The sequence below is a fragment of the Pteropus vampyrus genome, unplaced genomic scaffold (genome assembly GCF_000151845.1).
Source record: "Pteropus vampyrus isolate Shadow unplaced genomic scaffold, Pvam_2.0 Scaffold4, whole genome shotgun sequence".
In the NCBI taxonomy this organism is placed as follows: domain Eukaryota; kingdom Metazoa; phylum Chordata; class Mammalia; order Chiroptera; family Pteropodidae; genus Pteropus; species Pteropus vampyrus.
In genome coordinates, this window is record NW_011888785.1 from 5,898,215 (window position 1) to 5,911,952 (window position 13,738).

At 33.1% G+C, this 13,738-nt stretch overlaps 1 protein-coding gene and 1 non-coding gene across 2 annotated transcripts in view; both read left to right on the forward strand.

Annotated features, from left to right (window-relative positions):
* DGKB (diacylglycerol kinase beta) overlaps positions 1-13,738 on the forward strand; it is a 551,422-nt gene that overhangs the window by 456,969 nt on the left and 80,715 nt on the right. The gene's annotated exons all lie outside the window — the stretch shown is intronic.
* On the forward strand, positions 7,411-7,545 carry LOC111743269. Its single transcript, XR_002781622.1, has one exon. It is a non-coding gene; the product is annotated as a small nucleolar RNA SNORA70 (small nucleolar RNA).

The following is a 13,738-nucleotide window of genomic DNA, read 5'->3' on the forward strand; positions in this document are numbered from 1 at the left end:
CTCTTACTCTCCAGAGGGCTCTCTCTCCCCTCACTATACTTTCTCCTAACCTAAAGCCAGAGAGGATATGTCCATGTTATTAATTATTCACCACACAACCCAGAATTTATTCAAGGTCTTCTGTGATGGATGTATAAAGTATATTTCGCTAAGCATAATCTCCTGCTCACAGTTTTTTTTTTTTTTTAAGTTGTTTAATTAGGGAGCTTTACATGGAAGAATTTGTTTCTACTTTGTGTTTTCAAGGACATTTAATGCCAATTGCTTTTCGAAAAAGAATATAGAATGTAAGCTTTTGGAATACTATGTGTCTAGTTGAAAAAAAAAAAAAACAGACTGACAGAGAGGAATATTGAATGCTGGAACATAAAATTCAAAAATAGTACCAAATCATTGTATCCCTTTTAAAATATCAAAAATTGTATTCTATATTTTATTTTTAAGAATAAAATATCGTTGTATAAAATATATTTTGTATTTTTCCTAAACCCATTTTAAAGAAGATCTTGCTCAATCTTATATTTGGTCATGTGTATACTACATGTTAAATCAATTAAGGATTAGTTGAATCTAAATATAATGTTTATTTTTATCCCTGATTTAGCATATCAAATTAATCACTGAAAAAGCAAACATATCAGCTCAGCTCTAGATGTTTGTGAGTAGATGTCTCTAAAACTTTTGTCCCTCATCCATTGCCACAGGGTATATAATATCTAAAGTTTACAAAGAGAGAATATTACATTTGCCCTGGAATGATAGGTGCCAGCACTTACGTATTTCTGCATAAAAATGTGGAGGAACTATCTATACATTACTGAAACTATTGCTTAGAAAGCAACAAATCCAACCTAAGCACCAGTTATTTTATTTCTATGATACCAAACATTTATATTTGACTTTCTTGTTTATTTATTTGTTTTACAAAAATGACAAGTTTTTTGCCACTATAATATTTATCTAAATTATTTGGCATTGGGCAACCCAACATGTTGAAGACAATAAAAACAATTGCCTGCATAATTTAAAAGAGTTAAAACGCATGGGCATCTAGCAGTTGACCAGTTCATTTAGTTAATTTTCTTATAGCCTGCATATAAATACAGACTTTCCGAAGAGGTTTTGCCATTTATTTAGTTAATGTGATCAGGTAAGCCATTACCTACACAGTGAATAAGGTCCCAGGCTTATTTTTTTAATGGTTTTCTGGACTTTTTGATTGCATTAAATGTATAATTGACAATATTACCCTTTCTACTATATAGACAATATCTTAATGAACAATAAATCATCTCTTTTTGTGGGCTTAAAGTAAGTTTTAATCATAACCTTACCTGAGTTAAATGTTAACATTTTAGTTAGCAGCAAGGTTCACTGAAAATGAAATGTTACTGTAATTCCATGGAATTAAGTGGCCACACTTAGGCCAAAGAGTTGCTAAAATTAACTAAAGGGCCTAGTTGCCTGACCTTTAATAAGATGAAGTTTCACTCTTAATTATATTGTTTAAACATTCCTAATCTACCTGATGTAATAATATCTGAACGCTTGAGATACTGCCATATTTTATTAGTTGTAATAATATCGATTGTTTTAATAATGAAAAATGTCTAAGCGTTCTTATAAAATCTTGGCTATCATGGAAATAAAGCCTCATCTAGCTCTGAGCCCATTGACTTAATGTTGCTGGCTGATCACCAACAGGGTTTGATTTTAAACATGCTAATATGAAATAGTAACTGGAAAGCAATTTGTTTCACTGTTTTTTTTTTTTTTTTACTAAAAAAAACTATTCACCTGGGGAAAACCAAATTCATATCATAAACATAATGCTGCTTATAAAGAGTACTAATGATATACTTTATGAATTTTAATTTCTATTTGGAAGTCAGCAAGTGTGCATTCTATAAATGTAAACCATCTGTTGGCACCTCCTAAAAGACTAGATAGATTTCAGTCCATCCCAACATGAATTATTTATTTTGATGGATTTCTTTCCTAAGCAAATTCAAGGTGTGTGTGTGTGTGCGTGTGTGTGTGTGTGTGTGTATGTGTGTGGTGTGTGTGTGCGTATGCACATGTATGTTTTAATCTGTGTTTAATCTGCAATAAAGTTTGAAAGTCAAGACATGCATAACTGCAAACCTAAAAGACAGAAGTGCTTAACAATTTGAAATGTGTTTATTTCATACAATAAGTTGCTTATAAATTAAGAAACACCATTTAACATTAAACCACAGGTGAAAAGAAAAATAGGAGGAAATGCAATGAAAAATTTCTGTAATCTTAATGTTTCAGTGACTATACGAGAAATTCCTATTACCAAAAAAAGAAATTCATAGTATCCACTAGCAATTTCAAATACTCCATAATTAATTATAAGATAACTGCAATGAAAATGAACATTTGAAATATATTCACTTTACTAAATGAATATTTAATGTATTTTGAACAAATGCAGAAAATCTCATTGAGGTTAACATAACAGACTGTTACATTGCCAGTATTATATTTTTTAAAAATTATTCTTGTTGATGAATATATAAAACGGCCCTTATGTATCAAAGATTACTGCACATAGTTGCACTTTCCACTTTTGAGTTTGTGTCTAACTTTGACTTTAGGAAAAATTTCATTAGATAGGACAGAGACAGTCAATGCACATTAGTGAATCTGTACTCTACTCCAGATAGAAAAGAGATGAGTATCCAGGTAATTTTTTAAACCATGTTCAGCAGGTAATTGTGTAGAGTTAAAAAAAAAAAAAATTGTGCTATAGGATAGTTGCTTCAAACCTGTTGAACAAATTTTATAGACTAATATTTCACACATACATATTACAGATTAGTACCCTACTTTATTTATTTTTTTTTTTTATCAGTTTTTTTTTCTTTTTTTTTTTTTTTTGGATTAAAGTAAGTAAATGCCTTCCAATAGTAATTTAAAATTGTAGATTTTCTTGGGGCTATATATGAATTTTTTTTTTTTTTTAAAGAGTGATCCCTATTTGAAGCAGCAATCTTACCCTGGATCTACAGATTCTCTCTTTTTAAATTCCCTTACGTGGTCATTATTTTATTTCACATCATGGGCAAATTAAAACAACTGAAAAGTCTGTTCCTCTTTGCACCAAAGACCAGATTCCTGCTGTACATAGGCTCGATTGTGGTTATGGGTATTTCCATAACACTTGTTGCCATTGGAGAGCTGCAGCGGCAATTGCCATCTCTGGGTTGTTCCCTCCCATCCCTTTCACCCTCCAGCAATTTTTGTTCTCCTCTATTCAGGCACATTTGAACTGATTAAATGTTCTTGGATTATGCAAGGAAACTATAGGACAAAGTAGCAGAGAATGTCCTGTTGTATTTCACCCTAATTTCAGCTGTCTATAAATTTTATCTGTACTCTTTGAAAATGTATCTTTAGTTATTCCTCTAGGCAGCAAATCCAAAATGTCTTAAATTCAGATTGTTTATTGATTCTTGATGGTGTAAACAAAATCTTAATGCACCAACTAAAAGAATCTGTATTCCAATTCTTATCCAAGTACCTTTCCCAAGCACAATTCTCCCTACCCCTAATATATACGAACTCTTCTTATTCTGGGTGCCCATTAAAAATTAAGTGCAATCAAATAAATTGAGCAAATGGTATCACAGAATTCTATTGGCTTACAAAAAAAGTGACTATTGAACAGGATTTATATTTAGCCTTTCCACAGTTAGAAGAACATTTTGTTATCGTAATGTATGTTAACATAGTCCCTTGGTTCATATGGTTATCCTACACCAAATAAAGAACGCTATTATTTTATATTGACCCATAGTATCATTTAAAGTCTATTTAGTAAGTAAATAAAAAACATCATACCTATGTTTTTGTTAAAGGTGGAAACGATGAGTGCAGTTAGGGCTAAGATAACTTAAAGCCTAGACCCAATATGAATTATTCTCATTACTTAATTAGAAGGGACACATAGAGAAATTAAGAAGACTCTACTTATGCTTAACCCTTGCTCACCCTTTACTCATTTTTTCTTAATTTTTTTTATGATGCTACTATTTACACTGTCTATTGTACCTTCAGTGAATATTTTGTATCTGTTCACTCTTCTATCTTCACTATAAATATCCTAATAAAACCATCATTCTCTCACAAAAGAACTACTGCAACAACCTCCAATTTGTTTCCTAACATTCACTCTGGCCATGTTCTATCCACTATTACCAGAAAAGCTTGAATAATCTTTTAAAACACATGAAGCAAATCGTTTTAGTCTCCCACTTAGAATATTTTTTAAAAAGACCAAAAAAAAATGCACTTCAAATATTCACACATTTGTAAAAATTAAAACATCAAAATGTAAGACAATATTAAAATGAAATTAAACATAAAATACTGCAGATTAAGAACATTAGCTCAAGTGGTATTTAATGGGAAAATTATGTAGCTATTATATAAGTACAGTGAAAAAAGAGAGATTGAAAATGGAGCTAAAAAGTCAACTTAGAAAATTAGAAAAATAGTAGAGTAAATGCAAAAAATATAAAAGGTAAGAGTAAAAAGTTATTTAATAGAAAATATTCAACAGATAAATAAATCAAACAAACTGGTTCTTTGAAAATCTAATGGAATGGACAGAACTCTGCTACGTTTTAAGAAGAATGATCAATAAGAAATGAGATAATCATAGAGGACATTATGATAAAGAGATTAAAAGAAGAGAATTTCCGTATTATAGAGTTGTTCCACAAGCTTTCAAAAGATCAAGAGAAGAGAGGCTGAAACATATGTGCATTATGTCTCGCACTTAGTAAGACCTCAGTGATCTTTGTTGGCACAGGTTCAGGGGGGTCAGACCACATAGTTGAAGCTTGAATGCAGTTTACATATGGGTGACTGGCAGGTGAGGAAATGTAGAAAAGAAAATGCAAGTAACTGTGCTAAAACTTAGCTGTAGAAGGAAGAGGAGGGGAAAAAAGCTGGGAGGATAGTACAGTAAAGACCAAAGCCTTTTTCACAAACTACAGTGAAGGAATCAGTAGGGAGGTAAGTGCTGGAGCTAGGAGTAGGGACCCATAGTATTATTTCGTGTGTGTGAAGGTCTTTGGCAAGGGCATCGTGTTAGCCTTATTTTTCACTCTTCCCTTTGTAACAGCCCAGAGGTCTCCAAGTAACCGCTGGATATACTTCCTGTTTTAGAGCTCTCTGAAAATATTTCAAGAAGTCTTTATACATTTTTCTTTTTCCCACTTAATTAGGGGCCAAGGGATATGCTTCGAGTGAAATGTCTTTAATTGAATTCTGTGTCTTGGTCTTTATCATCATAAGAGTATACACACATTGACTCTGCTGATTGCATTATGTGTGGTAGCAATAGGAGGGTGATTAATATTAAAATATTTTAATCATTAAAACACCTCTAATTAAATTATTTTATTTTTTCCAAAGCTTAATATGGGAATGTTTTCATTTTTGTTGCAACGTTTACATCTATCTCTCAGTAAGAACTTTCAAGTTTGTTGATTGCAAATAATCCTTGGCCAGGCAATGAGAAACAGTTTTAAGGGAAGGTTAGTTGGATAGGGTTGATACCACACTCAGACTTCATCACATTGACCTCCACATCTGCTTTCTTCCTACCATACCTCATTTCTTACATTAAAAAATCTGTGTATATTTTATGTTAAGTTAATATAAGGAATTGAATGTGGGACTTCCTCCAGCTTCTGTTGGCTGCCCTGCCAAGTAGAAGGGAAAAGCTGTGTTGTTTACACTTCTCAGTGCTACAGAGCATTGTTCACTCTAGGGAAATCATCAATATTTTTAACTATCCATGATAGGAAGAATTCTTCATGAGGTATTAAGGAAAGGTTTGAGATAGAGTCAATACAAGGGGAGAATCTCAGTTTGGCTCTATTTTTGACTTCTTATTTACTTTTAGGATAAACTTGATAGCATACCATTGTGTTTACCCTGGGGGAAAAGCAGGGAAAGAAAACAAACAAACAAAAACCCCCACAATTTTGGACATTCTAGAAAAAGTTTTAAAATACCTAGAAGTAGCTTAAAATAATAATAATTAAAATAAATAAAGTACTGAGAGAGAGGGATGGGAGGGAGAGAGAGAGACAAGAGAATGAGGACAAGGATGCAAGCATATAGAAAAGCACAAGAGTGTAGAGAAGGCCTCTTAAAAAGAACCTGAAATCTGTTCCGGAATTCAGCATGATAGTATAAGGCAGGCATCATTATTTCAAATCACATCTTGGCTCTGCCCCTCATTAGTTCCGTATCCTCAGAAAAGTTACCCATTCCCTCTGTGTTCCGAAATTGCATCTATAAAATGTAGTTGTTTTTGATGTTCTTCTCCTTCCATCCCCACTTTCCCTTCTCTTCCTCCTCCTCCTTCAAGAGTTTACATAAATGAAAGTGAAACCCACATGTTACTGAATCTAAACAGCTTGTTGTTAGGAAGTGTTTAATAGTTATATTGAATAGTCTGTAAGTAACTCAAGAATTTTACCCATAATTCTCATATATTTAGCAGCTACACTTTGGTCTCTGAGTATAAAATATCATTTTTTTTTTCATGTGGTCCTGTTAAATTGGTCATAACTGATACAGGACAAGCATTAGTACTTAAACCAAATGCAAATATCTGTATACTGTGTATGTGAGAGACCAATGGACCATGGAAGCAGCCTACACAAGAAGGTGTCCACTTCAAAAGGTGATTAATTTATCTGAGTGGATCTTTTCTCTTATGGAGTTTGAAAGACGGAGAAGGAGGAAAGGGAAGGAGAAAAGGCAGACAAAGGAGAGTCAGAGAAGTTGAGTCATGCGTATGTAAGAGTCAGATTGCATCCATAGAATAGATTCATATTTCTGAGAGGAGAACAAAAGAGGGGAGGGTCATTGAAATTTCCAACTCCAAGCAGAAAAATATTCTATTGACGGTGTTTAACAGTTTCATCCTCACCACAGTATTCAAAACTCTAGTCCTATAAGAGGTGAAAAAAATGATTTCCAGAGAGACTTCAGATATAAGAATGTTAAAGATAAATAGAGAGCAGTAGCAATTTCAGTGGTTAATAATCAATTATTAAGAGTAGGTGGTAGTAAGGGCCCTCAGGGAAATGTTAAAGAAGCCAGTACTGATAGCCTGGGGCCAGGTAGCTGGAGACCCAGAGGAGGAAACAGACCCAAAACTCAGGAAAACAATCTCTGAGCCACATTTCTTAAAGTTAGTCCCATTCCCTTAGCCAAAATAATAATAATACATAGAACCTGATTTTTCAAATGCTACTGGATATATTCTTTACAATTATAATTTGATGTAGAGCTTTTTAGTGAATTATATGCCATTCTTATCACAGAAATGGATGTAGCTTTTCAACACAAGCTGACAGGCAGCATGGCACAATGGTGCTCTTTTCCCCATGGGAGCCCGGTGTGCAATGGCTGCAAACAGCAGCAGCATCCTTGGTAGTGTGTGCAATCTATTATTTGTATGGGTTGTTCTAAAGGACCTTGGAGACAGTCCTTTTCCAGTGGACACTCATGTCTGATCTCATGCTATTTCCAATCTAGACTCCAGACAGGTATATGGGGTGCCTTTGGAAAGCTCCAGGGCACAGTGGCCAGAGTCCACATTGGCCAAATAATCGTGTCCATTCGCACCAAGCTGCAGAACAAGGAGCATGTGATTGAGGCTCTACGCAGGCCAAGTTCAAGTTCTCTGGCTGTCAAAAGATCCACAATCCCAAGAAATGGGGCTTTACTAAGTTTAATGCGGATGAGTTTGAAGACATGGTGGCTGAAAAGCGGCACATCCCAGATGGCTGTGAGATCAAATATATCTCCAATCGTGTGCCCTTGGACAAATGGTGGGTCCTGCAATCATGAGTCTTGGTGCTGCCCTCTCTCACTCTTCCACTAATAAATTCCTATTTCTGTCAAAAAAAAAAAAAATGTGGCTCCAGAAACTAGATTATCTGCTTCTGAATTCTGGCCCCTCTACTTATAAACTGAGTGATACTGGACAAGGTACTTAACATTTCTGATCCCCAGTCCCCTCATCTATAAAATGGGATTGATTTTTAAATGCATAACATAAAGTTATTGTCAAAATTAGATGTGAAACACTTAGAGCAGCATCTGGCAAATAATCACCACTCAATAAATATTAGCCATTATTCTTAGATTTAATATTTCATAATGTACCGATATTAAAAAGTCAAGCAGCACGACATATAAAGTTTTTCACACACGTGCATATAATATCCTATAATACCTTATGCATATGGAAGGAAAATATCAATAATAGGAACTTAGATTAAGCAGTCTTTACTCCTTCATTTAGTAAAGTTAGGAAATTTGAACAATACCAAGTAGCAAAGATGGGACAGAAACCAGTTATCATGAATCCCAGTTTAGTTTCAAATTACGGAAATAGCTATAAAAATAAAAAGGACAAAGTGGAGATCATTTGAAGAACTGACAATATTGTAGACTAATTCGAGGAAGAGCCTACAGTCAAAAATGATTGTAGATTCAGCATCATTGGAAAAATAATGGAAATTTTAAGAAGGGAGGTTTTTATTTATTAGATAAAGTGTGCTAAGGAAATAACACAAGTTGAATATTTTATCTCTGAATAAAGTATTTGAAAAGCAGTGCACTTTGATATACTAATGATTCAAAAGACATTTTTTGATATATGTGTTTGGAAACTGAAATGCCATACCAGAATCTAAAAGTATGGTTCCTCTATTTTGAATAGTGTCTTCAGTGCATGAAATGTTGGTGATTTCTGCATAAGACCTTGACTTCCAAAGATAAAAATCAGGATATTCGTGTGAGTTATTTGATATTAAAAGATAATGTATTATAGCATCCATCTGGTTCTAGGAATTTTAAAATGTCTCTGTATTGCTTATTTCTCACCACCAGTTTCCATCACTTATTCTACTTCTTTGAGTGGCCCAGCCCTGGAGGGAACTAGCAGTTCAGTTTCATTCACACCAGCAACAGGCGTCCAGACTTCAGACTCACATTTGCACAACACTTTAAGTGCTGGTTCTGTTTCCCACACTTTAGTGGGCACCAGACATCGTTTTGGCCACATTATTTATACACACTTAGAGCAATAAGATATTTCCCCTAAGCTTTTCATTTTTCATCATTTTGTTTAAATTTCCCATCTTTTTATCTAAAAAAAAGTAAATCACCTAAACATGGACTTAATGTACTTGCTTACGGCCCTTCTCATTTATTTACATTGAATGTCTAAAATTGCTTTTTAAAAAAGAGATTATCCCATTACCGTAATTCTCTCCTTTTATCATATCCTCTTCCAATCTCTAATCTTCATATCGTCACCTCTATTAAGAAATGTGGGCATGCTTTGTATTTGCATGAAGTACAAATTATTTGCAGTGTCTCAGAGACACCCAGAAAGCTTCATCTACTTTTTTTATAAAATTTCCCATATATTTGGATGTAGTTCTTGTATATTTACTGCTGCTGACAGTTCTATTGAATTTAGAAGCACTAACATCATCTTCAGTTATTATTATTGACGTGGAAGTTATGAAGGATATAGTTGAATTTAAGAACTATGACCTTTCTCTGAGGTCACTAATTAAACTTTATGACTTACCTTATGAAAAGCTGGAGTCAAAAAAAGGACAGAATAACTTTTTCTCCCTTCAGGTTGTAATATAATTTATGAACAACAGTCAGGATTTGCTCAAAGTATTTCCACAATGTAAGATATTGCTTTGAAAGGCCTGGGTGGCATTACTTGGATGAATCCTGACCTAGATTCCTAAGAGAAGCAGGCCTCCCGGCTCTCCGCTCCCTCTCAGACAAACAGTAATCTGATTCTCAAGCACAGAAAGCTGTCACAATTTGTGACCTTTACTGTGAGTGATATAAACTAAGCCAAAGTAGAGACAGAATTACCTCTTACCTCGTAGAAAGTCACTCTTGAGGTCACTTTAAGGACAATGTGAGGACGGGTGCCCTACTGCTTCTTTGCCCTGTTAGGCCTTTCTGTTTGGCTGATTTATCCATCCTAGCACACGCCCTGCTCCAGTAATTCAAAGAGAACTCATCCTATACTGGATGAGATCAAGACTGGTAGCCACCGGAGACTGGTTTCTGTGAAGGAAAATTATGTCAGCAGGCAGGCAGGTCAGGGACTGACGGCATTAAATGAAATCAGCTTCAGTTTTTGCATTCATCAGTCATCATCTGCCTCATATATATGGACCAAAAAAATGTCGATTTGCTTCACATTGGCCTTTTTATATAAATTTAATATTTTATAATATACTGTGTTAAAACATAAATGACTACAGGTTGGTAACCTAATGCAATTTGCTCTATTATCTCAATTAGTTATTTTATATTCACTGCTTCTAAAACTAATTGCAAAGAATTTTCTTTTTATTTTATTATTTAATCATTAATTTGCAGTAATTTTATAATGTCTGTAAAATTGTTTATTTGTTCATAATATTTTCCCCTGGACTTTTCACATTATATCTCTAATGTTCTCCTTTCTGTTCTTATGTGTAACTACATAAATGTTCCCATGATGTATTTATATGTTCTCTGGAGTTCAGGTGAATCAATTTTGCTCATTTATTTTATTTTGCTTTCCTACTTTCAGGTAAAAGACAACCAGTTAAAACATTTTCAAATTTAATTACATTTTTAAAAGCCTTTTAATTTGCACTGTTTCTTGTTAAGTGTGTATAAGTTGCTTAAAAATCAGCTTATATCTTAAGTACAATTTTAGGACATGCATAAGTGCTACAGGATGTTACTTATGTCATTTTTCATAAACTGTGTAAGTTGGATTTAGGGACATAACATTCACATATTTAATGTTAATCTGTTAGGATCTATTTAGAGCCCTTCTTCACATAGTCATAGTACTCAGAATTTTGATACTTTTATGGAATTTTGGATCCATGGAAGAAAACGCTAAGGTAAAAATCTTAGGTAGGAGAAATTGTATTTTGAACTACTAAGTGAAAATCAGCCTATTGATTGTTTTACTATTTATATTATATTTAATATTTTATATTGCTTTTTATAATTATATATTGCATTATTATACTGATATACATTATGCATAGTAGTTATGAGTGTTATAATTTTTAAGAATAATAATAATGAGCATTTACTTTACTTAGATTGCCATGGAGCTCAATTAGAAGAAGCTTCATACGGTTAATTAATGCTCTGAAAGATTAAATCTAATCAGAACAATTAAGTCATTTGGGATCATTTCCTGATGGTGTTTGCATTTTTAACCACTAGTAGGCATTTTTTGACTAAGAATCAAAAAAGAGGATAAAGGTTATGTAGATATTAAGACCATATCTATGACCATAACTACTCAGAAGAAATATGGAGAGACCTTCCCAAAAAGATTTGTGAAATGATTAACTCACAGATTCTGCAAATTCAATAAGAAGCCATATAAAAATGTTCAGAGAATTCTGTGGTTTATTGTTTGTTTATTTGTTTGTTTGTTAATAGCACCATTTGTTAATCCTGCTAAATCCTAACCATTTACTGAAGATGTCACTTAGCTTATAAAGAGTTAATTACTCAGTGACTGAAAGACAATGAAGAACAAGATGTCAGAGCAGAGAGACAGCTTCTTCTAGCTGTGTGCTTTTACTCTATTGCTATTAGTAAATAGGAGACCCAAATAGCAGAAGCTAGCCCTTTCACCAAGGATCTTTCTTTGGGGAGGGGACAAAAGGTAAGGGGGCACTTTTTGACATTTCTCATTGAGGAGGTTGGAAGAAGGAGGTAGTTTATTTTTCCTTATGAGTTGTATATTGCCACAGTGACAGCTCTGATAATGATTAGGAAGCACAAACTTAGATTTCTAAGGAGAATCCTGGATGTCATGGGCCAAAATAAAATCATTTTTTGCCATTTATCACTTAATGATAGCTTAACCACTCCAAAAATAATAACTTTTAAAATAATTAAGCAATTATTTAAACATTGATACTTTTTGGTTATTTGGGGCACAATACAAATGGCTTGTTAAAATTCTGTGACTTTTCACAAGTTTTACATAGGTACCAAAGAATATTTCTTTTAAATGGAAACTAGGTTTTGGAAAATTGCTTTGTTGTTCTTTTACAATTGTGAGATATAGGATGTTCGAATAATTTCACAAGGAGACTTAATAATAAAATCTCTTTAGCAGATTATTAAGATGTCCTTGTTAAGTATTATTTAAAATTCTCTATATTCTTATAACTTATCTAGTAAGGTGTTGATTTCAGAAAGATATGTGAAAGTTACACACTAACTTTGTGGATTTGCCAATATTTAACTTATGTATTAAGTACATAAAGGTTAGTGATTACTACAATTTTTGTTTTATATATTATTAATATAAATTATTAATTTGTTTCCATTTTTTAAAAAACCTCTTTGGCAGAAAAGTGTTTTCTGGTTAATGGCAATATAGTGGCAATATGTAACTTGTGAGCAGGATATAGGACATGTGTACCTGTGCCGAGCTATGTTTACTTCCTCACTTTCGCCTTTCCATTTACATTTTAAGCAAAACATATGTGGTAGTTGGTAAAGTAACAGGATCAAATTACTTTTTAATTATATCTGCATGTCAACATTTAGACCCAATATGTATTTCTATAGGGTCTATAAATAGTACTGTGATAAAATACGTATATTTTTATAGATTTTTCTTTAAACCCCAACACCATATTAATTCCCAATACCACCTAATCGCCAATCCTTTAATAATCAGGCCAGCTGCAGGAATGGTATCATAACCAATGACCCCAACTCAACATTACTTTGGAAATCATAACCTAATTAATATGCTCAAGTGGAAGCCTTTGGCATTTAATGAAAGAATTAGTGCTGCTTTAAATCTGGAAAATCCTTTAGGCTTCTAAGATCATGGACTATTTTTCATCATCAGGTAAAAATCTCTGTTCTAATCAGAACCAATTCTACATGTCATTTTAACATTTTAGTCAACCAAGCCTAATAGTACACAAGGACTTTATCATGATTTTCATTGTTCTTTTTATTGAGCTTACCAAAATTTAAAAAAAATTATATTTTAATGATTAATGGCCCTTGCGTATGAAGGAATGACACTGTAGTTGCCTTGTAATACTTCATATTTTTCATAGTTATGAAGACAATGAACAAGTTAACAAGTGTCTGAAGAAGGAAAATAGCAATTATTCCTAATAATCTATAATTCATCTCATATAAATATATAAAGATTTCATAAAGAAACAAATATAAGCTTATTCTGAATACATGAGGTTTTATAGATGTCTTGCTTTTGATTCTTTGAATTGGTTTTATGTACCTTCGTTTTTTTTTTTTTTTTTTCTGAAAATAACCTAAAAATTACACTTGGGGCCCAATCTAGCATGTTAAATTAGATACTTAAGATACAATATAGCTTGAGGCAACCAAATTAATCATACAGAATTGAAGTTTTTATTCTGGGGTGAATGGAAGGACTTCAGAGAATCCATGAACCCTCGGATATAGAAGGCAACATTTTTGTGTTCTGCAGTAATGGACTTTAATTGCAAAAGAGTCTTATTGGATTTGGAAACACAGAAATAATTGAAAAATCACACACACATTAGGCGAAATGCTCACCTAATCTAAGATTCTCAAATTATAATTCACTCCTTAGGCC